The 26,902-nt window shown below is 39.7% G+C and overlaps 1 protein-coding gene across 5 annotated transcripts in view; it reads right to left on the reverse strand.

Annotated features, from left to right (window-relative positions):
- Positions 1-26,527, reverse strand: part of nfasca (neurofascin homolog (chicken) a) — a 103,858-nt gene extending 77,331 nt beyond the window's left edge. For all 5 annotated transcript variants that reach the window (XM_040115840.1, XM_040115839.1, XM_040115837.1 and 2 more), the window contains exons 1-2: positions 26,280-26,527; positions 1,758-1,821 (exon numbers count right to left, since the gene is read on the reverse strand). The gene's annotated coding sequence lies outside the window, so the exon portion shown is untranslated. The remainder of the gene's footprint in view (positions 1-1,757; positions 1,822-26,279) is intronic.
- Positions 26,528-26,902: the final 375 nt, after the last annotated feature.

Consider the following 26,902-nt stretch of genomic DNA (forward strand, 5'->3'; position numbering starts at 1 on the left):
TGTGTGCATGGATGCTTAAGTTTTTTTGCCTCGACTTGTTCTGCTTTGTATTAGCTAAAGCTTCAGCTTTGCCACCTCTATGTCTCAAATGACGCTCTCAACTCTCCAAAAATGAAATGCCTTGATTCTTTCACTTAATGCAGACAAAACATTCAACAGAGTCAATTACAAAATTCGTATTTGTAACCTCACCAACAAAACTGTGGGTTTTGTGAATCATTTATTTATTGAATGAGAGCACTTTACACATCACCTATGTCACCAATGGCCACGATCATCACCAGTATATGGATTGCTTTACTTTACACTGGGGAACCAGACAAGGATGTCCTATCTCTCCTTTACTCTCTGCTATATTCATTGAAACTGCTATTAGCGGCAATTCAGCAAACTGTGAACATTAAGGGTATACAGATATCCACAAAATCAGTCTTTATGCAGATGATGTGTTATTTTACTCCCACAGGACCCTCATTCATCTCTAAAAGAATGCTATACTGTTATAAAAACTTTCTCTGTCAAGGCTGAATACTTGGCTCTAGGATCAGTTCATTTTTTCTGGTGATTTGGACCTAAGATTCTCACCACTGGACACACGATTTTAGTTTTCTCTCAATAAATGTTATGAAACATGCATCCGCTGGTGGGAAGGTTTAACTGTGAAGTCGAGAGCTAGACAGTGTTTTATTGTGTATTGTGTTTTGTTCAGATGTTTTATCAGAAAACCATTCTCAGAGGATAAGCAGCAGACAGTGCAAACCAGATGGAAACTGCAGGTTTGGAGAAAAGTCATAATTAACCATTTGTTTTTCATTTCTTAATTCCTCTTAGCATTTTATACATCCATTATCTGAAAAATGTATATATAAAATACTTCCAGTGGGCAACAATAGTCTGTGAAGAATCGAATTCTCTCACTGCTTCTTTTAAATACAAACCCTGGTCATTTCTCTGGACATTTTTTTTCATCTCTCTGAGTCAGTGGAATTGCAGGCCCTAACACATTAACTGCCCCCTCAACCATTCATATGACTTCTATATATACCCAAACCTTCATCTAACATCCCAAAAATAGTCCTCCATCCATCATACACAATTACCTCTAGCACTCCACCACGGTAAAGGCATGGCTACCAAGAGTACTGAACACACACACACACACACATAAAAAAATACTGCAGGTACAAGTGAGCCAGCATCTGCAGCTACTGCAATCACTTTCACCAAAACCAAAAACATGGATACGCTCCAACGAAAAAAACACTGAAGACACATGTAAGCCTTTTGATTAGAGCAACCCCTAATCCCCCCACCTCAATAAAGCGGCAATGTTGCAGCGATAGAGCCTTTCTGAGGTTTTTATACTCAGGAAATCTGGAAGGTAAAAGGCTCAATCAGTCACCTAGTTTCTCCTAGAGCTGTGTCAACAATGTACGCACAAGAGAACTAAGCAGCACTGACAGACAAGCGAGTTGTTAAGATGGCCTGAATTCTGATATTCACAACTGTTCTCAGGTAACCTGTTGCTTGTGACAACATGTTTCTAGTGGAACAGAACATTTCCCCAGTTAAATGTCAGAAACATTTCCAGAACTTCAATCTTATTTTTATGACTGAATTACTGAGGTGGATCACCAGTGAAGCAACTTTTACAGAATGATATTGAAATCTGTTTTCCCATAGACATAAGCTTGAAGAATAGGTGAACAATTAGGGGGTAGGGGAGATTGCTGTAAATGTACATTAAACTGACTTACGTACACTGATGTGGACACCTATATTCTCTCTGTCCACCCACTCTCTCGTGACCACTTGGCAGACCTGATGAGACACAAAGAGAAGAAATAAATGATATAACCTCTTGAATTGTGTTTAGTAAATAAATAACATAGTACAGTTCAATTATCAGTTTAAACAGAAAGCTTGACACCAGAGTTCAACAGATCTGGAATCACCTCCCACGATTACATTATTCCAAACAAGCACTACGTGTATCAGAGGTTGTAGGTTACGCAGGCTGGAACACTTTACAGGCCATGGTAAATAATGAATATATTTATAGCTAAATGGTTTCAGAGAGACAATGCAATAAAATAAGTCTGAAGGGAAGACTTTAGTCAGATGTGCCGAATGCTCATTAGTCTTTGTTAGCCTGAGTGCAGGAAGTGGCAGAAGATACAGTCGAGCAGACAGCAGCACACACACACGCCTCAGGACTGTCTGCATCAGTGTTGTTTCTACAACTGTGTGTTTGTGCTTTCAAAGAGCTTGTCTGTGCGCCAGCCACTGCCCTTAGGATCACAGGATGCTCTTTCCCTCTTTCTTTGTGTACTTCTTGCCTGTGTTGCCTCTGCTGCTGCACACTCATGTACACACTAACGCACAGTCTGCCTGGAGGAATCCGGAAGATCTATGGAAATATAAAACCCACACAAACACAATCTGTATCTCCAATACAGCTGCAGCTACAGTGACAAAATGCTTCAGTCAGTACAATAAAACCATCCATACTGTGCAAACTATACACACAACTGCCCCTTTACGCACATACTCATCGAAGTCAGTTTCAGCACACACGGTATTGATCATCTGTTGTATGTTACATATTGTTAGAGGCTTGTTCTTAAGGATTTGCTCAAAAATGAAAAATCTACCATTTGGAAAAAATAATGGCTAATGTCCAAAGTCACTAAAGCAACACTTCCTGATTTTATCACAGCAAACTCAAACTTAACACAGTTCATGGTTTAGATTTGAAACATCATCAATACTGGTATTTTTTGAAAACAAGGCATTGCCGGATAAGCTAATAAGCAGTTGGGGGTATTTTTAAACACTGAATCCAGAATATTTCCAGAGAAGCAAATTTTTCATTCAGGCTTTTCATTCTTTTTTAAATGACAGTTTTTTGTAAATCTCAGCTAATGAGGTATTTGTAGTTGGCCAACCATTATGGTTTAATCTTTTTTTTCCTTGGTATACCCTAATACATTATTCTCTGTTTTGTGCCACGAAAGCAGAATATAAGACCAAAGTGAAAATGAACACATGACAGATAAGAGAAAATTCAACTACACTGCACATCCACTGGATATAAAAATTATACATACATTTAGCAAACACACTTTAGAAAATTGTGTTCTTTACTAACTTCTGTAAATGTCCCTAATAATTCCTGTGAAAAAGATTTTCAGCTTGTTTTGATACACTTTCAGACTAATTGATTTAACTGCATCACAGACTCTTTGCTGATTGGCTTCCTCTGCACCAAAATCCAACAACAACTTCAGTTGTCCATGGTGAAATCCAGTGCAACATATTGTCCTAGTTTCTGTTCCTGCTTTAGTTGAAACATCCTCCAAAACATATCTTAATGAGGAGAGATGTTATCAGAGGCTTCTGTGAGCTCGGCAGCAGTGCAGAGATTTTCCCTGCTAAAGTTTTTGAGGTAGCCTTGCCCTTCTAACCAATCAGAGAAGGTCAAAGTCAGATGTCAGTCAATATGTGAACGTGCTTCTGATCTACTCCTGCTGTCGCACCCAGGCTTCAAGCTATTATTAGCTGCTAGAAGACATTTGATTACCAGAACTTGCATACGGTAACTTTAACACAATCTGATGACTAAAGCGTTCATCCAATATGTGTTGAAGCTATACAGTATACCCCCCCCTGAATATAGAATGGAACATATTGAACATCTGGGGGAGAATTATTTAACTAGGTTAAGTGCTTTGCCAAAGGGCATGTTAGTAGTGTGCCCTACTTGAGGGGAATGTTTATGTGAGTAAGGCTGCAGTGCTGTATATGCAGTCTCTCCTTGCCTTCTTGGTTAGACGCAGCTCAGTCTTAGCTGTGCTAGGTACCAAAGAATCAGGCCTGAAGTTCTGAAACTGACCCAGCTTCATCCCAAAAACAAAGTCTTTAAACCCAAACGTACCTAACCCGTGCAGCAGCACACCATCCAAAAATTGCAAATATTTCAAAAAGGATGTTTTGGCCCAGTGGTTTAAGGCTACTGTAGATTAGTTAGAGGAATGACTGGGTAAGGCATGCAGTGGTTATGGTTAAAATCTCCATTTAGTGTACAATCCATCTTACTACAACGTCAGCGTCTGCGTGTTCCACATTTTGATTATAGCCTGTGTAAATGGTCTCATTCAAATTCGTACCATAATGATCATGTCATGGTTGGCCAGAAATGGTGCCATATGCCAATCATGAATTAGGCTTGAAAGCTCCAAGGAATTCATGTGCAATGTTCTAAAACCACTGTTTGTGTTTGTATGCGTGTCTGAATCTGTTGATTCAGTTTCTCCCAATGGTATGGTTTGGTATGATAGGGTCACTAATGAGCTCACCATGTGGCTTCTCACATAAAAGCAAGGTTCATACCAGAAGTGGAAAGTAGGTATTAGATAAAATTTCAGATAGTCTACTTCTACTTTTAGTTCTTTACTTTGAGTTTTGGTTGAGTGTCTCCATTTTGTACTATCTATCGTTTTAGCAGTGAACTGTTTTCACCTACCATGTTTTTTATGTTATCTATGATGTGTGAGATGCTTTTTGATTGTCAACCTGCTATATCAGTAAAATGTTAGCATGGAGCCATCACTGCTTTCACTCAACAAAGCCTATGCTACAGTGTCATCATGGAGTTTGTTAAATAAATGTAAGTAGTTCTCGGAAAACAATTCACTTCTGCAATCAGTCAGCTGATTTAACTAACTGTATTTTCTGATAAACATAGAGTAGACACAATCATCATGAGGAAAGTTTTAACTGTGAAACAGTGACTCACAGTGAATCTGGTGCACTGAAGCTGAAAGTACTGAATAACATTTGGTCTTAATATGCTTACAGCACATTAGTCATGCTCTGTAAGTTTATCCCCAGGTCTCAAATTAGCCTGCAGAATTAGAGATGATCTTACTACAACCTAAATTTACTATACAGATTGCCAGCTTAACATTAGAATGCTATTAAATGCATTTAGTACTGCATGTATTGACTTGCACAATGCTGAATAACACAAGTGAAATACTGACATTCTGGATTGTGTTTTCTACTCTACTTAGTCATCTCTACTCATTAAGGAATACTTTTTTTAAATTGTGCCCTGGTAAATTTATTTTCCAGTCAGTTTTCCAAGAAAAGATTTTTGGAAAATTTTTGGTATTACAACATTTTATTATATTTGTAATATCCCAGCATTTTCTGTACACACTTTTGCCTAAAACTACCACTGGCACTCTTTTTAATAGTGGGTCCATGATTTTCACATTTCCATAAGTGATATATTGGACAGTGAAAGAATAAAAAAGTGTTCAAAAATATATGCAATAATATATATGTGTGGTTGAATATTTCACATACTTTGAAGGTTAAATGTGTAGTTATTGATACAATGAGAAATTAATTTTCTAATGTTTGCCTGCTGATTCTGCTTTTTTTATGTAAATGTTTGAATTAAGAAAATGTAAAGAAAAGTGGAGAAATGTTTTTAAGCACATCACGGACACATAAGCTAAAATGTGTGTGTGTGTGTGTGTGTGTGTGTGTGTGTGTGTGTGTGTGTGTGTGTGTGTGTGTGTGTGTGTGTGTGTGTGTGTGTGTGTGTGTTTGGGCACTTAGATGTCCAGTCTATCACCTGCTATGCCCTGCTGATTTATCACGGGTCTAGCATGCTACAATGCACTAATGACTGTCCCTGAGGTGTGTGTGTGTGTGTGTGTGTGTGTGTGTGTGTGTGTGTGTGTGTGTGTGTGTGTGTGTGTGTGTGTGTGTGTGTGTGTGTGTGTGTGTGTGTGTGTGTGTGTGTGTGTGTGCATCTCCATATATGCGTATTACCTCACAACCCCATACATCCACTTCCTCCTTTTCATCCTCCAGCTATGGCCTTTGAACCCTGTGCATTACTGTGCCCCCCCCAAACACACACACACACACAAACACACACACAGACTGAGAGGACATGGCAATCAATGGCTCATAAAGGTCACAGGTCACATGCTGAAGATGTTGTGGGGGAAATGCCTAAATAACAGTGACATCATTTCCTTGGTATAAATGACATCATGACAACTACTCTCAGAAACTGATGGGATAATTGGGAAGGTGTGTGGGAGGTGTTAGGTTCATGTTTGTGTCTAATGACATAATAAGTATTTGTGATTTCAGTAAAGCACAGAATTACAGCATTGTGACTATGCTTTTTCTAAATTTGTATTTAGTAATTGTATTGTAATTATTTGTATCCCGAGAATTTGTCAAACCATAACCAAGAAGTAATTAGCTTTCAGTTCCCTCACCAGATTGTTTTGGGGTTTTTTTTGTTTGTCTTGTTTTTTATGTTTTAACGATAACTTTTCTTTATTATCCAAGATTTTCTAAAGCATACAGTACAGCAGTGCTATAGATTGTCAAATCTGTCTCTCCCACCTTAATAGCAGCCATTCACTTCAGTTCATTTGTGAAAATCCACAAACAGTAACGTACAACTTGCTTATGCTAGATAATCCATCACGGTGAATATGGAAGACATCTGTGACAACATTATCCTAGCGTGGTAATGCAGCTAAAAGCATGAACTATGACTTGTCTTGTGATGCATTTGTGTGCTGGTGAGGAGCTCTGAAATCTGAGATATAAGAGTTATCTGCTGAACAGCTCTGTGTTCAGGAGGGCAAATCAAATCAAGAACACACACAATAAGCAAACATGCACTCTGACAGTTCAGTTTTCAGGTACAGCTGTTGTATTGGATTGCAGTAGATTGTACAGGTGTACCTAATAAATTGGCCAATGAATGGAAGTAATAATATAACAATTTGTTTTTAGTAGTTGCTTAGTTGGTAGTTGTTAGTAGTACAGCCAAGGTCATTTCTAAATAATTGACAACAAATTGAAAAAATAACTCAAGTTCCCCCAACTAACTTTTTCTGGAGCTTTCAGATGCCTCTCATTGTCTTCCTCGGTGAATAGAGATAAAATATCCATCTACTAAGGAAGAGACTGAGGCAGACCACAGAAGTAAAATTCACCATCAATCTACACCTGCTGAGGAAGATCATGAGGTGCTTAGCAGAAGCTAATTAGATTGAGCTTGTTTTGTTTTCTTTTGTTTTCTTTTGTTTGTTGTTTTCTTTTCTTTTGTTTCGTTTCACACTTAGTCTAAATACTGCTACTGCGGCTTTACCACCTTGAGAAGATTAAAAGTCTGTGTACAACACTAAATTCTAAATATGTTTTGTACTTTTTAGAATTTGTTGGCACAATAATCTTAGTGTTATTGTAATTTTGCAAAAGGTGTCAATATCAGCCATACAATCATATCAGTCAAGGCCTAATTTTTGCATCTCACCCATAATACAAATAGCTTAATACCTTTGCAGCACCAATGTTTAGATTAGATGCAGAATTGTACATCTGCAGACATTATATACGTATGGGTGAAATAAACCCTCCTCTCCTCAACAAAGCCCTCAGCCCCTCTATGGCAGAAGAGCAGGGATAAAACAAAGCAGTGTCAGATTGCAAACCCAGTCCTCTGCACCTACCTCCAGGGAAGGTAAGATGGAGAGAACAAGGATTGAGGATGAAGAGGGTGCAGGGTGAACGCATGGTTGCTAGGCAATACATGTGTGTATGTGTATGTCATGTTTGGCAGGAGCTGCGGCTCAATGTTGCAGAATGACCTACTTTTAATCTAAAGAGTGAGAAAGAGCGAATGGAAAGAGAGAGTGGGAGAGGACAGAAAACAAAGTAGGGATGCAGTGGGGAGAAGAGCAGGTTTCATTTCATAAAAAGATAAAAAGAGATGGAAGGAGGAGAGGGATGAAAAAAGAAACAGGAAAGAGGTGTGTGTGTGTGTGTGTTTGTGTGTGTGCGCGTGTCTGAGTGTGTGTGTGTGTGTGTGTGTGTGTGTGTGTGTGTGTGTGTGTGTGTGTGTGTGTGAGTGTGTGTGTGTGTGTGTGTGTGTGCGTGTGTCTGCGTGTGTCTGAGTGTGCGTGATTGTGTGTGAGTGTTCACAGCCCTGAGGGGAAGTGCCCTTCAGCTCAATTCCAGATAAATCAATCCCAGAGTTCCCGGAGTGATGTGAGTTGAAACATTTCCTTTTTCCACACAGCCTCTTTTACGAGACTTCTTAATGAATGATGACTGCCACCTGCAGCAATGGGAATACACACACACACACACACACACACACACACACACACACATAGAAAACACACCTGCAGCGCTGCCTGTAAGACGTGTCATCAGCCCGGCTTGACTGACTGTTGCAGTTACAAATGATGTACTTTGTTGTTTAATTTGGAGGGCTGTAATTCAAGCAGTGACTACTTCTACTACTAATACTACAGCTATTACCTCGCTTATTGAGTGTTATTACAGACAGTTCTATTGTTACCACTACAATTGCTGCACTTTTAATTTTCTTTAAGAGTATATTATGTAGAATCTTCCTCATAAAAAAGTAATTCCTCTCAGTGATCACTTATGACCCACTAGAAGTGTGTGGCAGTGTCTTTATCTGCAGAGATCTTGCCCTCTGCCTGTATTTTCTTATTTTATTTTTATTTTTTGGTGTACGGGACGTTTCTGGCGTCAACTTTTGGGCCGTGGGTGTGTAGCCCCCAGCCAATAACAGCACGCGGGGTGAGAGGGCGGAATTCTGGAAAAACGTAGCGACCAGGTTACATCGCTGTCTCCGTCTCTCTCCACTGCTCTCATTATGTGTCATGGATGTATAAAGAGCTGTGTGTCTGTTTTGACCAAGGGTGTGGCTGAGCCACACAGACACACAGGCAGAGCAGAGAGGCCACACGGGAAGGACAGGAAGAAGCATGCACTTTGGCTGCATTCACACAAAATCAGCAATGCGGCACCCTCCCGCAGCTTGTGCAAGGGTGTGGGTGTGTGTATTTTGGCATTTAGAAGAAACTGTCAGAAAATAACGTTTTAATTATCTGATTACCTGCTTTGTCCTCGCTGCCACTCCCTCTCTTCTTTCACTCTCTAGCTCCCTCAACCGCTGCTGCTCTCTCTCACTCACTCCCTCTTGCTCGTGCTTCTTGAGCTGGAGAGGAGGGGCCAACTTTAAAAGGGTGTGTTTACAAACAGCATCCAACAAATCCTGCATAGTATACCTTTAAGCCACAATTTATCCTTTTTTATACTTTTCAAAAATCTTTATTCTCAAAGAAAACAGAAGACAAATCCAACTGTAACAGTCAGAAACAGCAGCAGACAAAACTCCAGTTACAGTCTGTAAAATGAATTGGGAAAAACAACTAGCAACAAGCAATCTCTCTCACAGCAGACATTTTCACCTGTTAAACACAGGTGTAATTATTAACCTTTATCAAAGCTGCATTCGAGTCAGGTGTTTCACATGTAGGTGTGGTATACTGGGGCACTTTCACTGCTTACTGGTACACCTACATCAGACAGGGCTGTCATTAATGTTATTAGTTATACCTTTGCTTACCATGCAATGACAAGTCAAAATGTCCCCCATTAAAATGGTCTATCACACTTTGTAAGTGATGATTCCAGGCATTAAAGAACAGCAGGAAATGAACCAACATAACTGTTGGAATGATAAATATCAAATCAGTCAAACTACATCATATCCATCGTATCAGATTCCAGTTATTAATAAAAGACCAGTATCAGCCATGAACTCTGTATCAAGCTAACCGTTATCAGCAATATGTATTTCCTACAATGCTAACTGGACTGACCATGTCCACAAAAGCACCTCACACAAGAAAAACAAGCAGAGCAGAAAACAAGACCACATCACATCAAGCCATCCAAATCCTCTGCAGCTCTTCCAGAACTTTGAACCAAAGTGAGTCCATATTGTCTGAACAGGAAATTCAAGAGGTGGGGGAACCCCGATCAGTTCGTTACCCACTGTCAGTTTTTCTAGCCATCAAACCCACAGGGAAAGGATGGAGGCAGGCAGACAGAGAGGGAGGCTGGGGGAGGAGAGGCAAGAGGGAAAGCAGTTACAGATGCAGAAAGAAAGCTATCAGCGGACAAGACCAGAGAATACAAAAACAAGAGACAGAGAAAGAGACAGTGTGGTTTTAGGGAGGAGAGGAAGAGGAGAGTTGAAAGAGAAAGAAATAAAAAGATGTGGTCCTGACTGGTGATCATTTATTGCAGTAGTTGAATACCAGTGAATCAACAATTAAAACAACATAAGGGTCATCTTCCAGGTGCATTTAGGGTATTTTTAAAAGGTTCCTAATATTGGCTTTTCCATTTGAACTGAGGAAAAGTGAAAAAAATTGGATTTGTGAATTTGGAAATACCAGTGACAGCCAGGCAGAATGAGGAGTGAAACAGCAGTAAAGAGAGAGTAAAGGGGTTGAACATAAATAGATTGGATTGAAAGAAAAAAAAGAAAAGAAAAGAAAAAGTGGAAAGAAGGCAGGAGGGGCATAAAATGCCTGATACACTTATACATACACAGCCATGTGTTAAGACAGATGAATACATATGTGAATGGAGATCCCTGACACAATTTCTCTATAGGCCAATTTATCAGACCGGGCTTATTGTATATCAAGTATAGAGAAAGAGTGGTTGAGCCCTGAAATTATTTCTACAAAATAAATGAATGTTTTGTTCATACCACATTGGCTGTACGAGCATTGACAAAAGTCAAGATATGTATGTACTGGATCTTCATCTTTTCCCGCTGACTCTCTCTCCAACCCCTGCTGAATAAGGTATAAGTCAACAGTCATGAAAATGAATTAAGTTCACATCAGTATAGAATCTCAAATGTAGGAGCAGTTGGTTTACCTTTGGAGTTTCACCAATATTTGATTTCCCCCAATTAACTGGTATCAGTGATTTTCCTCCTGATAACCCAGGACATGCTATATAGAAATTCTTACAATATTTAACAGAGTAATATCTATTCATGTAAGACTTTCTGCATATTAGCAACTCAAAAGCAATACAAAAAAACCCAAAAACAATCTGGACCTTTTTTTGCAGTAATGTTTCCTGACAGTTTTCTTGTTTTGTAACAAACAACCCTTCAATGTTCTTCATTTGAAATATTGAAGACCTCCTACTGAGACTCAAATCACACTAGAGACATCCCCTCTCACCTCCATCATGACATCATGAATTCATGACATACAAAGAGGCCATTTAGTGATCCCTGCAGGCACACTGTTCACAGTCAAAAACCACACCCACCCACTGGGAGCTGGCAACCACCCAAATATTTTCAAATCTATTAATGGTTCTCCAGTCATCAAAGTCGTATTTTGTGTTATTTCAGTGTGACCATTACCATATTTTGTCGACATGAAATAATGTTCATTACACTCTCAAGTATTTAGCTTGGAATCCACATGACCAGACCATCGGACAGCAGTACTAGTGACTCAGTGAGCGTGCACAGTAACAGATGAGAGCGCTGCGGCCAGCTGGAGGTTAAATTAATGTAAGGTCGGTTCTGAGGGCTCAGCCAGAGGCTAATGACCAGACTACTGCAGCTCGGCTCCACTGGAAATGGCTTATTAAGGCTGAATCCTGACTCCAGCTTGCCTACCTGTATATGTGGGTTTCTGTGTGTGTGTGTGTGTGTGTGTGTGTGTGTGTGTGTGTGTGTGTGTGTGTGTGTGTGTGTGTGTGTGTGTGTGTGTGTGTGTGTGTGTGTGTGTGTGTGTGAATGTGTGTGCATTCGTTCAAAAATTCATGCATAGCAACTATGGTTGATATAACGCTAGGAAAAGACCGTGGTTATAGCAAACAGACTCTGCTCTAGGTATGGTTATTCTATGACTAAGATTGGGAAACTGATACTTCGTTAAGGGAAAGATTTTCTTAAGGTGAAAAAATAGAGCCTGTAGAGCAGGTTGGCCAGTTAGAGCAGGTGCTGCCAGTGTATGTGTATGGGAAAAAGGTACGTTGCTTTAGACGAAAGCATCTGTGAAATGTGAAACAGGAACGGGAATAAACACTGAGAAACAGATGTATGGTTTTCTAGGTTCAAGGTTATTCTTAGTTTAAATGTAAGAAATGAGCCATCAATGGCAAGCCCTCACTTGTATAGTAATACAAGAATGTGTGTGTGCGCATTTGTGTCCAGGGTAATGTTCCTTTGTGCCAGTAAAAATAAATAAAAGGGTGCAGTCTGGCCCCCTCTCTCTCTCCAGCTATCTCTTCTTATCTATCTCTCTCGCCCCACACCAGCACTCACACTCCCCATCTTGTTTTAAATTACCTCTCCCTCTCTCTTCCTTTATCCTCCTCCTCCTGTCCTTTATACTCATCTCTGTCAACCGTTTGTTTTCTTTGCTAACATGACCTCATCGTATTTGATTGTTGTTTCTCTTCTAAAGCAAAACTTGTTCACTTCACTTTCTCTTTTTAATTCATTTCATCAAGCCATCTTATTAATCATTTCCATCACTCTGGTCTACGTCCTTTCTACTCAGCTTATCACTCCTTCCCTTCTTTCACTCATTTCACTTCTAACCTGTTATCTCTCCTGATTTTTCTATCCATTCATCCATCAATCCTGTCTTCTTTTCCTCTATGCCTGTGGTGATGTCAGTCCAGCCTGCCACCTCATTAATACATCTGGACCCCCCCCCCATATTCCCACCCAAACTCCCCCTTTCCTCCATCCCTCCTCTTTTCTCCTCTCTTTCACCTCCATTGGTCCTCATCCAATGAGAAAACTCCCTGGTCACCAGGGCTCCTTAGCAACAGCCCCGCAAGGGAAGGAGGGATGGAGGTGGGGGGAGGAACTAGGAAGGAGATATGATTAGGGGGGAGAGAAGGAGGAGGAGGTGAATGGGGAGACCAGCCTCAGCGGGAGTGTGAGGCTGTAGGTGTGTTTGCCATTATCAAAGCCTTGCATCTGAGGAGTGTGTGTGTCTGTGTACAAGCGTGTGAGTGTTTGTGTGTGTGGAAGAGAGAGAGGAAGAACATACAGACCTGATATGGATGGAGCAAAAGTGCAATCACTGTGTTTTATCTCAGTGTGTGTGTGTGTGTGTGTGTGTGCCTACGTGCGTGTGTGTGTGTGTGTGTGTGTGTGTGTGTGTGTGTGTGTGTGTGTTTGAATGCAACAAAAGCTGAATTCACAGGACGAAAAGGCTGTACAGTATATATATAATCCAGAAGGCATCATTTCAAAGTCTGGCCACCAGATGGATAGTGTGTGTGTGTGTGTGTGTGTGTGTGTGTGTGTGTGTGTGTGTGTGTGTGTGTGTGTGTGTGTGTGTGTGTGTGTGTGTGTATGCACGGATCCTAGACATGATTTAAGGAACAAGGTGCACCCAATAATAATACCCCATAGTCATAAATCATCGCCTGGCTAACACTCTCTGTCTTCATCTCTCTGTACACACAAAAACAACACCCTTCTCAATAAATAGCCAGTGTTTCTACTTTATATTCAGACTAATTCAAAGAAGAAAAACAGCCTAATAGCAAAGTCAGGGATGCGTATGAAAAACAAGCAGACTGCGTTGTAAGCTCCCAAGTGACATATTGAGATAGTGAATGAATAAACATGAATCTAGCATCGTGTTGTTTAGGACAGACACTCATAACAGGCGTGTGATATAAGTAGGTCCTTTTACTGACCTAAGCCTTTCACTCAGATTGGAGAAGTTAACAAAGGAAAGATTCATGTTAGATATTCACAATAAGTCATTTTGGATGGGAGCCTCAAATACGTAACTCAAGTATCTGAGATTTGGCAATTTGAATTGTCTCACCAGGACCCAGTCTCAGATAAGCAGAAAATGGACGGATGGATGGAATTGTTTTATTACAGCAATATTAAGGCTTACAGACAGTTGTCTCAGCCTATCAGAAACAGCCTTAGCAGGTTCTGCTTTTTATCCCACCTCAGCCACACCCAGGCTCCTCTCCCTTTGTCCAAATTACGTTTTTCTGGTTTCTGTAAAGACAAAGATGGATAACTTAAGAATTTCATTAACCTACAATATCTCTCATGCCAAATTTAGGGAATACATTTTTAGGAAATATGCTGACTCACTCTTTTGATGACAGTTAGATGACAATCCTGATGAGATTCTCATTTCTGTCAGTTTAATATAAGGCCACAGCCGCTTAGTTTAGCTTAGCTTGAGACTGTAAACAAGTGGAAACAGCTAGTCCGGTTCTGTTCAAAGGAAACAAAATCCACCTACCGGCAGCTCTAAAGCTTGCAAATTAACACCTTTTTGAATCCATTCAAAAACTGAAATGTCTAAACGACAGTTGTCATTGCACCAGCAATGATAAATTTGTTTTTTTGTGACTGTTTTTGTTTATATAATTATACAATTTAGTGTAATGCAACTTCGCATAAATGTCTCATTCTGAATGAAGGGGTTGAATTAAACAATTCCAGAGGTCTTTGTACTGTATGTCGGATATTGTCTTTTCAGCAGTAAGGTATTTATTGACTGTGTCCTATTGATTAGTGTTAAGTGCTTTTGAATGTGACCATACTAAGATGAGGCTCATTTTGCACCCTGTCAGTCGGAATTTTGTATTGCTTTGTTTTATATTTTGCTTTTGATAACTGTACCCACAATACAATGCATCATGATATTGGTCATCAAGCCCTTCGGATTTACTGTTACTTTTACTGTACGGCATTTTTTGTATTGTTTGATCTTAAGAATTCAGATTTTACTTAAGTGTCATTATTTTATACCAGTGCACGTGGGATTGAGTTATCTTCAGAGCTGTATATTAACATAGGAGGTGAGACTGTAAAAAAATAATAATAAGCAAGAGCTTGAATCACACTGAAATAGTCCCTTAAATCTGCCTCTTCCTCACATGTCTGTGTGAGACACACCTACATATCATCCTACATAATGAATGAATAGAGAAGGAGATGGAGGACAGGGAGGTTTCACTGGGTCCCTATAGGTGGACACATACACTTGATAATGGACTTAATATCATTTTACAGATTGTGTGTGCAAGAGAAACAAGGAGGAAAAGACTGGTGAAAGAGTGAGAGTTCCAAGGAAATGAAATTTGCTTATTGTGTAATTATTCCAGAGAAATTGGAAATGACAACTGTGTGTGTGTGTGTGTGTGTGTGTGTGTGTGTGTGTGTGTGTGTGTGTGTGTGTGTGTGTGTGTGTGTGTGTGTGTTAGTTTGGTGTGAGACTGCAGAACAGACCAGCCAGTGGCAGAATGACTTTAATCACAGTGGTAACCTCAAGGCAGATGGGGCCATGATGGCAAATTAGGCCTGGTAGCCATGCTTCCAAAACAGCAGACACACACACACACACACACACACACACACACACACACACACACACACACACACACACACACACACACAAACGCCAACACATACACATATACACACACACACAAACACACACACACACACAGACACACACACAGATACTCACAAACTGAACAGTTGTTGTGTCAAGAAAACGCCAGACAAGGACATGAGGAGCTGAGAGGGACTGAAACAAAGAGGACATGTGATGAACAAGAGGTGGGAGGGATAGATGTAATATCATCCTACATAATGAATGAATAGAAAAAGAGATGGAGGAAGGGGAAGTTTCGCTGTGTCTATAGGTGGACACTCACACTTGATAATGGACTTAATGTCATTTTACAGATCGTACAGTCGGGTCAAAAAGTCTGAGATCCATTTCCTACAAGAAAAAGGAGGAGAAAAAGACTGGAGACAAAGAGCAATCTGAGAATATGGAATCTGGTAATAGTGTAATTATTGCTGAGAAACTGGTAAGGACAACTGCGTGTGTTATGAGATGAAGTGTATGTGTGCGTATACACAAGTGAGTATTGTGAGGAAAGCTCACCTCCCTCCCACAGGGACCATGTTGTTGAAATGACTGACATGTAAAAGTGCGAGTGTGTGTGTAGTGATCAATACTAGTCTTATGTCTTTTGCAAATGATTCTTTCAACAGAACAAATTTTTGGGTGAATGAACTAAAGGATCCGTTCATTTCTTAGTTCAGTTAAGATCTCAGTCAGCTGCAAAAGAAAGTGCAGTGATACACACACTCACTGAGTGAGTGATTCAGTGGTGCATGTTCAGTGGTTCTTTCACTGAACGTACTACACAGTGAAGGTGAGTTCTGAGTGATGGTCAGCGGCTCAAACTGCCAGAATCGGGCCCAGCAAGTTCAAGAGTAAGGACGACCCGTAGATCAGTTAAAGAAACGTAAAGTCATTAAAGACCAGCGTTCATCTCCAAAATCCAGTGAAGGACCTTTTAAATGATCAAGAATTATAAATGGAGTTCGGCGTGTTTGTCGAACGCAACAGCACTTCCGGTTCTGGAAGCTGGGGATCATGAGTAATACACACCGTTCAGACGTCTTTCAGTTCAGTGAATGGGACTCTACAGTTGGAGCTCCGAACAAATCATTTTAACGACCTGATTGTATTGATTCAGTACACTGAAAAGAACTGCTTTGGACATGGCTAATCACTGCACTCACTCACCATTAAAAAGTGTGATAAAGTGTGTCTCTCTATGTCAGTGAGGGTGTTTGCGTCTGGACACACTTTGAAGGGGATTAGGCAGGATGATAGTGTATGTGTCTGTACGCGCGTGTGGGTACATGTCTTTTTAAGAGTGGGTGTTTTGGGGTTTTTTGTTGAGTCTGTGAGAGTAAGTGTTGGTGTGTGCTTATAAAATAGCATGAGTGCTGGCTGAGTGTTTAGTGCTGCTGAAAAATCTACACACACACACACACACACACACACACACACACACACACACACACACACACACATCCCTCCTTTAGAGGAGACACTGGGCTGTTGCACAGAATGCATTTTATAAACAAAGCATATTAATGAATTCTCTATTAAATACAGAATTCATTAAATAAATAACTACATTTATAGTTACAAAGCATTCAACAAACAGGAAAAAAAGAAAGACTGACACAATGAAATTATAATATAGAGATAAAAAGGTGGTTTTCAAAAATACCCTGATTTTATGTCTGAGATTTTGAGAAAGGCTGTTCAAAAATCAAGAAGCAAGAATATCAGTTTTAAGCCAATCCTAAATTTAAGAACAGGTCAGTGAAAAGAGGCTAAGACTACATCCAAACTGATGTCTGGCCAGATCTACATCATGACTGAAACATCAAACGAACAGGAAAATGCCGTTTTAGGTGGGCAAACTAGAAAATTGTGCATCAGTGAGATGTCAGTCAAATCTCTATATTATGATGTTAACATTGTCTGACAAAACAAACATAAATAAAGGTTATTGACAACAGCTATACTGAAGAATCAGCAGCGGGTTAGTGCAAGAGCAGAGAGCCACCATCTGAACCACCCCACAACCCTGATGGTGTCTGACCAGATTTACATGAGTTTTCCTTCTCCTCATCACACTAAAATGTACATCCAACTGGTGACCGGATTTATTAACTCTGCTGAAGATTTTTTTGAAAAGCTCTGTTTTGGGGTATAAAAATCTCCTGTGTTTTTTGGCCAATGTGGATGTCTAAAACTGAGATGTAAGTAGTGTGTGGTCTCTTTCTTGTTTTTCATTACATTTCTCTCCTTTAGATTCTTGACCAGGTGGAGCTAAGCTGTTATGTTATTTGTTATGACATAAAGCATGGGTAACCTTACCCAAAACCTAAGATTAAAGTAAAGGTCTGATTATTGTGATGTTTATTTGATTATCAAGCTACACTGAGCCTGTTACTTCAAATGAAGTTCAATGAGGCTAGGTAAAAACCGAGTATATCGACCTTTATCTTTTTGCTTTTCTCCCACTCCCTGTGCTCACATATACAGTAATTTAATGCAGCTGAATTCCCAATAAAGCTGTTCATTCACATGCTTTTCTGTTTCTGTTGTCAGACAACAGAAAAAGTATGAAATAGTGACTGAAACGAGGCCCATTAAGGCTACATGTTAACCAGCAGTCACTGCCAAGCCATTTCCAAGCTGCTGCTCTAATGCTAAAATCATGGTTATATAACCACGACGTAGTCTGACAGAATCAGCATATATATATAACCTAAAGACAACACCTGTGCTGTGATTTTAGCTCTATTTACCTGTAAAATGGTCACTCAGAGAGAAAGTTAGAAGCTCATTCACGTCTGTGTCAGCTGCCGTGTGGTCAATTGAATGAGACGCATAGAGAGGTGTGCCTGCAGAGGGAAAGCCTGGCCTTGCGCAGTACTGGCGACTCTCTTCTACAGAAAGTAGCTAAGGTTTGTCCAAAAAGTCGATTTAATGTCAGCACTCGGTCATAAGGCATTCAGCTGATCAATGGTGTAACTTTATCACACGCTCAGTCAGTCAATCAGTCAGTCACGGACATTTGCGTTTATAGGGCCAGCACTCGTACATACACTCTTACTCTTACTAATCTGCTTTGTTATCTTAGGTATTCTCTGTGTAACAACAAAAATGAAAAGCTGACATCAAGATGACGAACACATGGATAAATAATCTAATGCTGATGCATAGTGTATATAATCCTGATCCATATGTCATATCTCGTTAACTGGGTAAATTCAAATGTTAGAGGAAAAAATACAGCCTTCTCCAGCAGCAGCATTGGTCACAAATTAAAGGAACCATTTCACGAGTGAGTGGAGCAATGGCCAATGGCAAGCTGAGCCCCAAGTCCTGACCAATCAAGAGAGTGTGTGTGGAAAAATACATGAGAACAAGTCACCCCCACATAGCTGATGGCTGCCCTCAATCTGAGTGTTCAGATTGAGGGCAGCCATCACCCCATTTACTATTCTGGATTTATGACACATTTTAAAAAGAGGCACATACACTTGTAGACAGAGCTCATTAACTGTGTTTCATTATTTACAGTGGTGATCTTCAAGTTCCTTATTATCACTGTGTTTCAATCTTTGGTTGCTAGCTCTCTCTACCAGACTGGTTTTCTATCATGTGGCTGAGATCAGCTGTCAGTGTGTCTTTTTAGTCATGGTGACTATAACGGCTCATGATAACCATTCAGGCCTGTGTGTGTCCATTCAGTTTGTATGACTGGATGCATACCTGTCAAGTTCGGAGCAGACAGTTAAGATTATCTTCATGGTACTGCCTTTGATCACTGATATAAACAGCCTATCTTTCCAAAACTATCACATTTTTTCATTAATTCATGTATATAAAGGTATTTATTCATGTAGCTTCTCAGCTGTAATCAGAACTGGCATTCTAATTATCCTTTAGTTCCTGAGGCAACTGCCCTCTACTCATTTGCATAAATAATGGGTTTGATTAATATAGTCAAAACACATTCACTAATATCTAAATCCATGAAATTCAGCTTAATAATTAAACTTTGCAGAATGTCACTTGTCTTTCACAAATAATTGAAGAGATGAGAGGAAATGGCTAAAATATGGAGAAGACAGGAAGAAATACTGAGGACTCCAATGTTGCTGTGAAACAGAAAAAGTAGCACACAGCTCTGACCTGACAGGACACACACTCCAAAACAATCTCATTACCATGGTGGACTTACACACTCACCAACCCTGTATCCTATAAATTACATTTATGCACAACTAATTTACAAAAGCAAATATGTTTTGTGGCAAACATAACATAATGAGGAAGTATTGATAATTTACATATTTAGCGAGTTGCAAATATGTTGATACTGATAGTATCAGTAAAATGTTCACAGACAACAAGTAGTGACTCCAGCATGATTAAACTGTTTTATGGTTCTGTTCAGACTCTCACAGCACTTGGTTCAGGTTCGGGAAAGATCCTGGTCCGGTTTAATACAGAGAAAGCTCACAGTGACCTCAGACACAGCCTGTTTATTTACATTGAACTAAAACTACTGTCTTTTGTTGTCTGAACCACAGACGGGACTCTGGATGTGAACCTGGTCTCCGATGTCACAGTTCTGTCCTTTATATGTCCTCCATCCACCCGAACCACCTCCTAGTGACTCAGCTGCTGTTAATAAAGGTGTCACTTCATTCATTCAAAAATACGTTGCCTCTGGACACAATCCAGCAAGAGATTATGTTTCCATCACAAAGTAATTGGGAAAGAAGTTTAGTTGTATATGAACATAATTCCAAGGAGATAGGGTTATACACACACACACACACACACACACAGATGGATGCCTGTGCAGAAATGTAGGTTAAGTTCCTGGCTCACGGGCGCAACATCTGTATTCCCACCTGGAATCAGGCAAGTCTGGGTCTTGACCTTCTTTACCTTCATTCTCCTCATCACACTTCTCACTCATTTAACCCCCCTATTTCCCCTCTCTTTTTTTTTTACAGTCACTGACTAGATTTCGCTGCATATTAGCGTGCAGACTTTCCTCACGGCGAAATGCAGATTTGTTAAAACACATTTCATGAGACAGTCAATGCAACACAAGAGAAGTGTCGCATTGCCAGAAATAGACTGTCCTCCTGTAAAAAAAAAAAAACATGCCCATAGGTCGTCTGTGCAGCAGCTTATTATTAAATTAGGAGGAGGTTGGGGTGGATCAATAATCAGCGTTGTTTTTGTTTTATCCATCAGCGTTCCACAACCTGTCTTTGTTAATGTTCCCATGATGACAAAGGTTTCTAGCCTTAAGGAAGTAGATATTTCAACCCAAACCATGATCTCAACCTAAACCTCACCAAGTAGTTTTTGTGCTTAACCCTAACCAAACTATGACCGGTCCACAACCGTAACCAAGTGTTTATTATTGTTACCATGACAATGAAGATCTGGCGCAACTTGTATGTCAGAGATATTACCATTCTGATCATCAAATCACACAAATTGTGTTTCACATTTCTCACTTCCATCTCGAGGGAGCAGTACATTTTTGCATGGTTTTCTCCTGTTGGCTGTATATTGATTTCCTTATCATGACGTAACGAGCTCTGTTTTGATGGTGATCACAGGAAAACAAATCTTGTGAGGCGGGTGATGTGCCAAAAATATTTGATGTATTGCAGCTTGTTCTGCATGGGATGTAATAAATGACTGCATCGCAAACATCGAGTGGCAATCTTCACAAGTTTTTTTTTTTTAAGCCATCGGCATGAGACTCGCTTTGGCATTTTGCTTCTCTTTCTCTCTCATCCACCATTCTCCGGGGCAAGAGTGTGTGACGTACTGTATGTAGATGAGTTTTCCTTTTTTGGTATCTGTGAGAGGAAGAAAACCATAGTGTATATATAGTGTATATATATATATATATATATATATATATATATATATATATATATATATATATATGTTGAGCTTGAGCTTTATAGAACTAGGTTACAGTATGTAGGCCTACATCATGCATATACTTATTTTCATATAACAGCTGTTAAGCTGGTTGTGTGTAGTTGCCTGGGTTGAATAAATACTGTTTTATTAAATTTAACTTGGCTGTGATTTGCCCCTTTTTTGCATGCAAGTTTAAAATTGTTCTGATAGAAACCACTAACGAATATAAACAAGAATGTTTGAATGCAGACGTACTCCATGTTGCGGGGACTAATAGAATCATCATACTGGTGTGATTGTATGCATCAAAGGGTTAAATCAAGCATTTATGAACTGCTTTAGAGGAGATTTAAAAAAAACAAGATATACAATATATCATGTATCGTGATATAAACTAAAAATATAGTACTATTATTTATAGGCCATTTCGCCCAGCCTTACTTGAAATGTACATGTACTTGCAATGGGTAAAACATGTATGTAATCCAAAGCATCTTCTGTTCTGTTCATGTGAGAAGGAGCGTCAGCAGCGAAGATAAACCTCAGCTCTCTGGTTCCTGTTAAACTTAACACAGCTTTCAGATGGAGTGTTTCATGACAGGAACTTGGTTTCTGCTGCATGCAATGTTGTTTTTATTTGAGTACTCTGCTGATGAGGGCTTATTCGGTGCTATCTGGCTCCACACACGTGTGGGATACACACACACACACACAAACACACACACACACACACACACACACACACACACACACACACACACACACACACACACACACACACACACACACACACTTTGAGCCGACAGATTAAGTGGACATGGCAGAAGAGGAGTCATCAGAGCTAAATCTCTATGATTACATAAAATATAACAGTCCAAGCAGCAGCAATGGAGAAGAATAACAGAGGAGGAATGGACTGAGGACTGATGAAAAAATCTGCTTTTGTAATCTTATGCTTATTTATATTCAACTTTCTTAGGTTTCATACGTCAGTGATTTTATCTAATATATATCTTATTTTATGCTAAAAAAAAAGAAAAACTGAAAAACCAGAAAAAACAAGGATTTCTAGATAAATGTATCGAGCAAATCTGTAAAACTATATTCCAAGTATAAGTCTTGTAAGATGTTATTCTATACTGTATATATAGATATACTATTATATTATTCTATGTATAAAAATATTCTAATATACTAATAAAATATACTATCAAGTATCAAAAAATGCCTTGTCATTCAGTACCTAATTTGGAAGGAAAAAACTCATCACTGTGTCTAAGAAATCAAAAGCATAGCTCCATTTTCTCAGGCTTGATACCAATTGCGTTCGATGCGATATATGCAGAAAGGTCTGCTGCCAAAACTTGCAACACAACGAATTGAATGAAACACTTGAACATGCATGAAATAAATTTAAGAGCAGAAAGTTGCTCTGTGTTCGACAGCAAGAAGACCAGACCGAGCCATCTTCCTCTCAGCATTCAAGTCTGCCTATTGTTACAGAGCCTCCTTCAAAATCTCCACCAAGGGATTCCCCCTCAACCGAGATTACTGAGGACGGCGCTATGACTTGACTTTAGCAGGTAAAATTTAGCAAACATAAAAAATGGGCTAACTTGTATATGGTTTTTAAAATAAATTTACCTGTACCTGCTGAACCTCTGCAGCCCATGAGGTACAGCAGTTGTCTGGTAATCAGAAGGTTCCCAGTTCGATTCAGAAGGTTTGAATTGGTTCCCATTTCGATTCCATTTCTATTCATTGATATTATGTTAACAGACAACAAATAGATTTATTTTTTATGTTGCAAAACTGCTTTGAGTGTGTAAAACTGCCAATGAGCTGAAAAATAAAACTAAAGATTTTTACCGGATTTTATAAAATTAGTATCGAAAAAAAGTATCGTTCAGGAGCCAGTATCAAAGTCAAGGTATGGGAACCGGTACTTATACACATATATACGTGCGTGTGAAATTTATGTGGTATGTCATGGTACACTAAACTTCTAAACATCTATGCACTAGTGTAAGAAAGTGAAATGCTTATGCGCCTATCAACCACCCTGACTCTGCCCTTCACTAAATGAAGGTAACACTACTAAACTTCTTTGGCACTGAATGTAGTATGAAACCTGAACCATGCAGTTGAGACTTCTGGTGGAAGCTGCATGTCTTCCCATATTTGCTTCCTAACAACAACATGATTGGCATCAGATACATAGCCTTGAGCATTGTTCATTCTGGGAGAAAAAAAAGCCATTTTAACATGGGCAGATCACATAGTGACAATTTGTTCTGATCTTTTCCCTTTGGCCATGAGAGAGGGGGAGGAGAGAGAGAAAGGGGGATGGGATGGTTAGTATGAGACCTCTTGACCAAATATTTGCAGTGAAAGGCCCGTCGTTGTCCATTAGGGTCTCTCGCTTTCTCTTTCTCTCCAGTGCTGTTTTCTGGCTGCATTAACCTTTTCTTCACAATGCTTCCAAACAAAGGAGGGACTGTATTTGTGTATGCCAACGTGTGTGTGTCTTTGTGTGTGTGTGTGTGTGTGTGTGTGTGTGTGTGTGTGTGTGTGTGTGTGTGTGTGTGTGTGTGTGTGTGTGCGCACGCATGCCTGTGTGTCGGTCTGTGTGTGTGTGTGTGTGTGTGTCTGTGCATCGAGTGTGTGTGTGTGTGTGTGTGTGTGTGTGTGTGTGTGTGTGTGTGTGTGTGTGTGTGTGTGTGTGTGTGTGTGTGTTCTGGCACCCCCACTACTGTCCACCCTCTTGCATCCCTTAACAAACACTTATTCACATAAAACAGACACACACCTGCACATACAAAAAAACACTTTAAATATATTAATGAAATAATCTTCCCATTTGCACAAAAACACACCCCCATACAAAATAAAGATCTGTGAGAGAGCTGTCTGGTGAATGTGTGTAATGTGTTCAGTGTCCAAATCATCCTACGTGACAAACACACAGCATGTTCAAACAGCCCTGCGTCACCACCGCCATTTAGGCCTCAGTAACACACACACACACGTACTCACACTCGCACACACACAGTTACACACAGTGCACGTAGTATGGTTATAATCAGACCATGAAGTAAAGAAAAGTTATACTGGAGATCAACAGCGTAACATGAACTGAATCGTTTCCAATAAATAGAACAAAACCATTCTTTTTGATGTGACTTTGACCTCAGAAAAAGTCAAAGTTCAAAGAAATGCTCTCCTAGTGCCACTGTTGGAGAAGAGCAAGGTAAATAGTGTCATTCTATTACAGCTAACCACTGATAACAAGAATTAGACGTTCATACAAGAAAGTGACACAGTTTACTCTCCATACATTTTCTAATGTCCACAGCAGATACGAATGAATGATGTTTGACTTTTTAATGCTTGTTTTTAACTATAAGCACAGACTTGACACTGAATGATGCTGAAGGACACATTCCAAGAGGTTCTTTGTTGATATGCACTAATGCAAATCAAATCTTCACAGCAATAGAATTACCATTTATTCTTCAGAAAATGTACATGTTCTGTGCTTGATCATCTTATTGGTTTCCACTGGATGTCAAGAAGTGGAAATGTTCAAACAGTGGTGTATCAATCGTTTGATTCTCATTTATTTTTGTGGAAATTAGTTAAGTGGGAAAGTCTTTAATAGATATAAATAATATTTTGGCAGTGCACAAAAAATATCATGTAACATAGATAATAAATAACATTCAGAGTAGATCAGAATGCTGAAATTTACAAAGCATGATTACAACTTGTAAGTTTGGTCTTGGATACAAGTTTATAGATCATATAAACATGATCTGAGATCTGACTGAGTCCATACCAGTCAGTATCAGATCAATCAAAGAGCTATGGAGAGCGTTTGGGCGACATGACTCATCAACCCACATAGCTCCTGAACCAGCCCATTTTACAGTTTTGGGGACCAGTTTAGGAGAAATTTGACAACATGTGCAGAATAGCTGGCACGTTTTTCCAGTCTGAAAATTACAGCCCAGTGAGTAGTGTGTTCAACCAAATGTAGGGAGAATGTGTGTTCATGTCTGAATGAAAGTCTTTCAGTTAAGGTACGGTAAATCAAACGTAAATGGTCTGCCACATAGCATAGAGAGATGACACAGAAAACTCCAGGCTCTAGTTGCTTCCTCCAGTCTGTACAGCAAAGTTGTAGCTTGAGAAACAATGAACTATTATCAGCCACAGAGCCACTGTGATGAGAACTGGGCACTTCCAGTATAGCCGACAGCAGCCGCATCACATTATATTTTGTGTAGCTAGATATGTAAATAAATAAAGGATAACATTCAAAAACAAAGACAGAAAGGGCCCAAAGCAGCAGGCAGCTTGAGAGTATTGGTGGCCAATGAGGTGACATGCACACAAGACATAAAAGATATTTGTCCAATCAACTGTGGCAGACAGACTAATCTCTCACTCTTTCTCTCTCTCTCTCACTCTCTCTTTCTCTCTCTGTGTATGTGTTTGTGTTCACTCACATGCAGGAAGCAGTGCTAGCCTGAATTACACATTTTTAGTACATTTTGCAGTGGTTTCCCTTTTCAATTAGTGAAGAGATGAGAGCATTGACAGAAATATGTGGACAAAACGAGGGACAAAGGCTGTGAATTTGTGAGGGATTCAAACCTATGGTAAAGTACAGTACATTGATTCTGTTTGATCCATGTGGACAGTACAATGCTGTCTTTGAAACTGAATTACAGATCTGAACAAAAAGGCTTAAAATCACTTATACTGTATTTGAGAAATTAAAGAAAATATATCACAGCTACTAGATCTCAGTGCTATTTAAAAAATGGTATTTGCTGTGGATGTGACATTCTCATGTCTTGTGTCATTCTCTTAGGCTTGAAAAAATGAGAACTCTCAACTGTACTCCTGTACAGAAACTGAAAGTGGAAATCTGAAAGGAGGTTGATTTATTCTCCCCTACACAAACACAAACACACACACATAATTGTACAGCCATATGTATATCGGTACCTCTGTCAGTGTAGCTCTCGTGTCCAGGTGTGCAGCAGTGCTGGGTGACTTTGTTGTATCTCCATCTCCATCAATCCTTCAGCATCCAAGAAACCAAAGAGTAAATAGCAAACACAAAGACTGAGCAACTGTCAGTCAAATCCACCAGAGACACAAAGACAACAAATGACACAACTTTCAAAATGTAAGAAAACACTACCCTCTACCCTTCTCTTTCATTCAATTGAATTTTTTCCTCCTCACTCTCTGTCCCTTTCTCTCTCTGTGTTCTCTGGCTGTTTCTCAGAGCGTACACTCTCTCTGTCTCTCACACATACACTGATTCTCCATCTGTCACCACCCCCTCTCCTTCACCCCTCCCACCTCATACATTATTAATGAGCCTCACACACACACACACACACACACACACACACACACACACACACACACACACTGCCGGCTCCACTGCTGTCAAACACACTCACGTACACAAATTACAAGCTATGCACAACTGTCCCACACACAAATGCAAGTTAAACACTATGGAAAAGCACTGCACAATCTACTGTTAAGTCTGTAAGAGATCACAGAGGAAGGTTTCTGCTTGATCTGAGAAGAACTTCATTGCTATTTTTTTAGGC

The sequence above is a fragment of the Xiphias gladius genome, chromosome 21 (assembly GCF_016859285.1).
Source record: "Xiphias gladius isolate SHS-SW01 ecotype Sanya breed wild chromosome 21, ASM1685928v1, whole genome shotgun sequence".
Classification (NCBI taxonomy): domain Eukaryota; kingdom Metazoa; phylum Chordata; class Actinopteri; order Istiophoriformes; family Xiphiidae; genus Xiphias; species Xiphias gladius.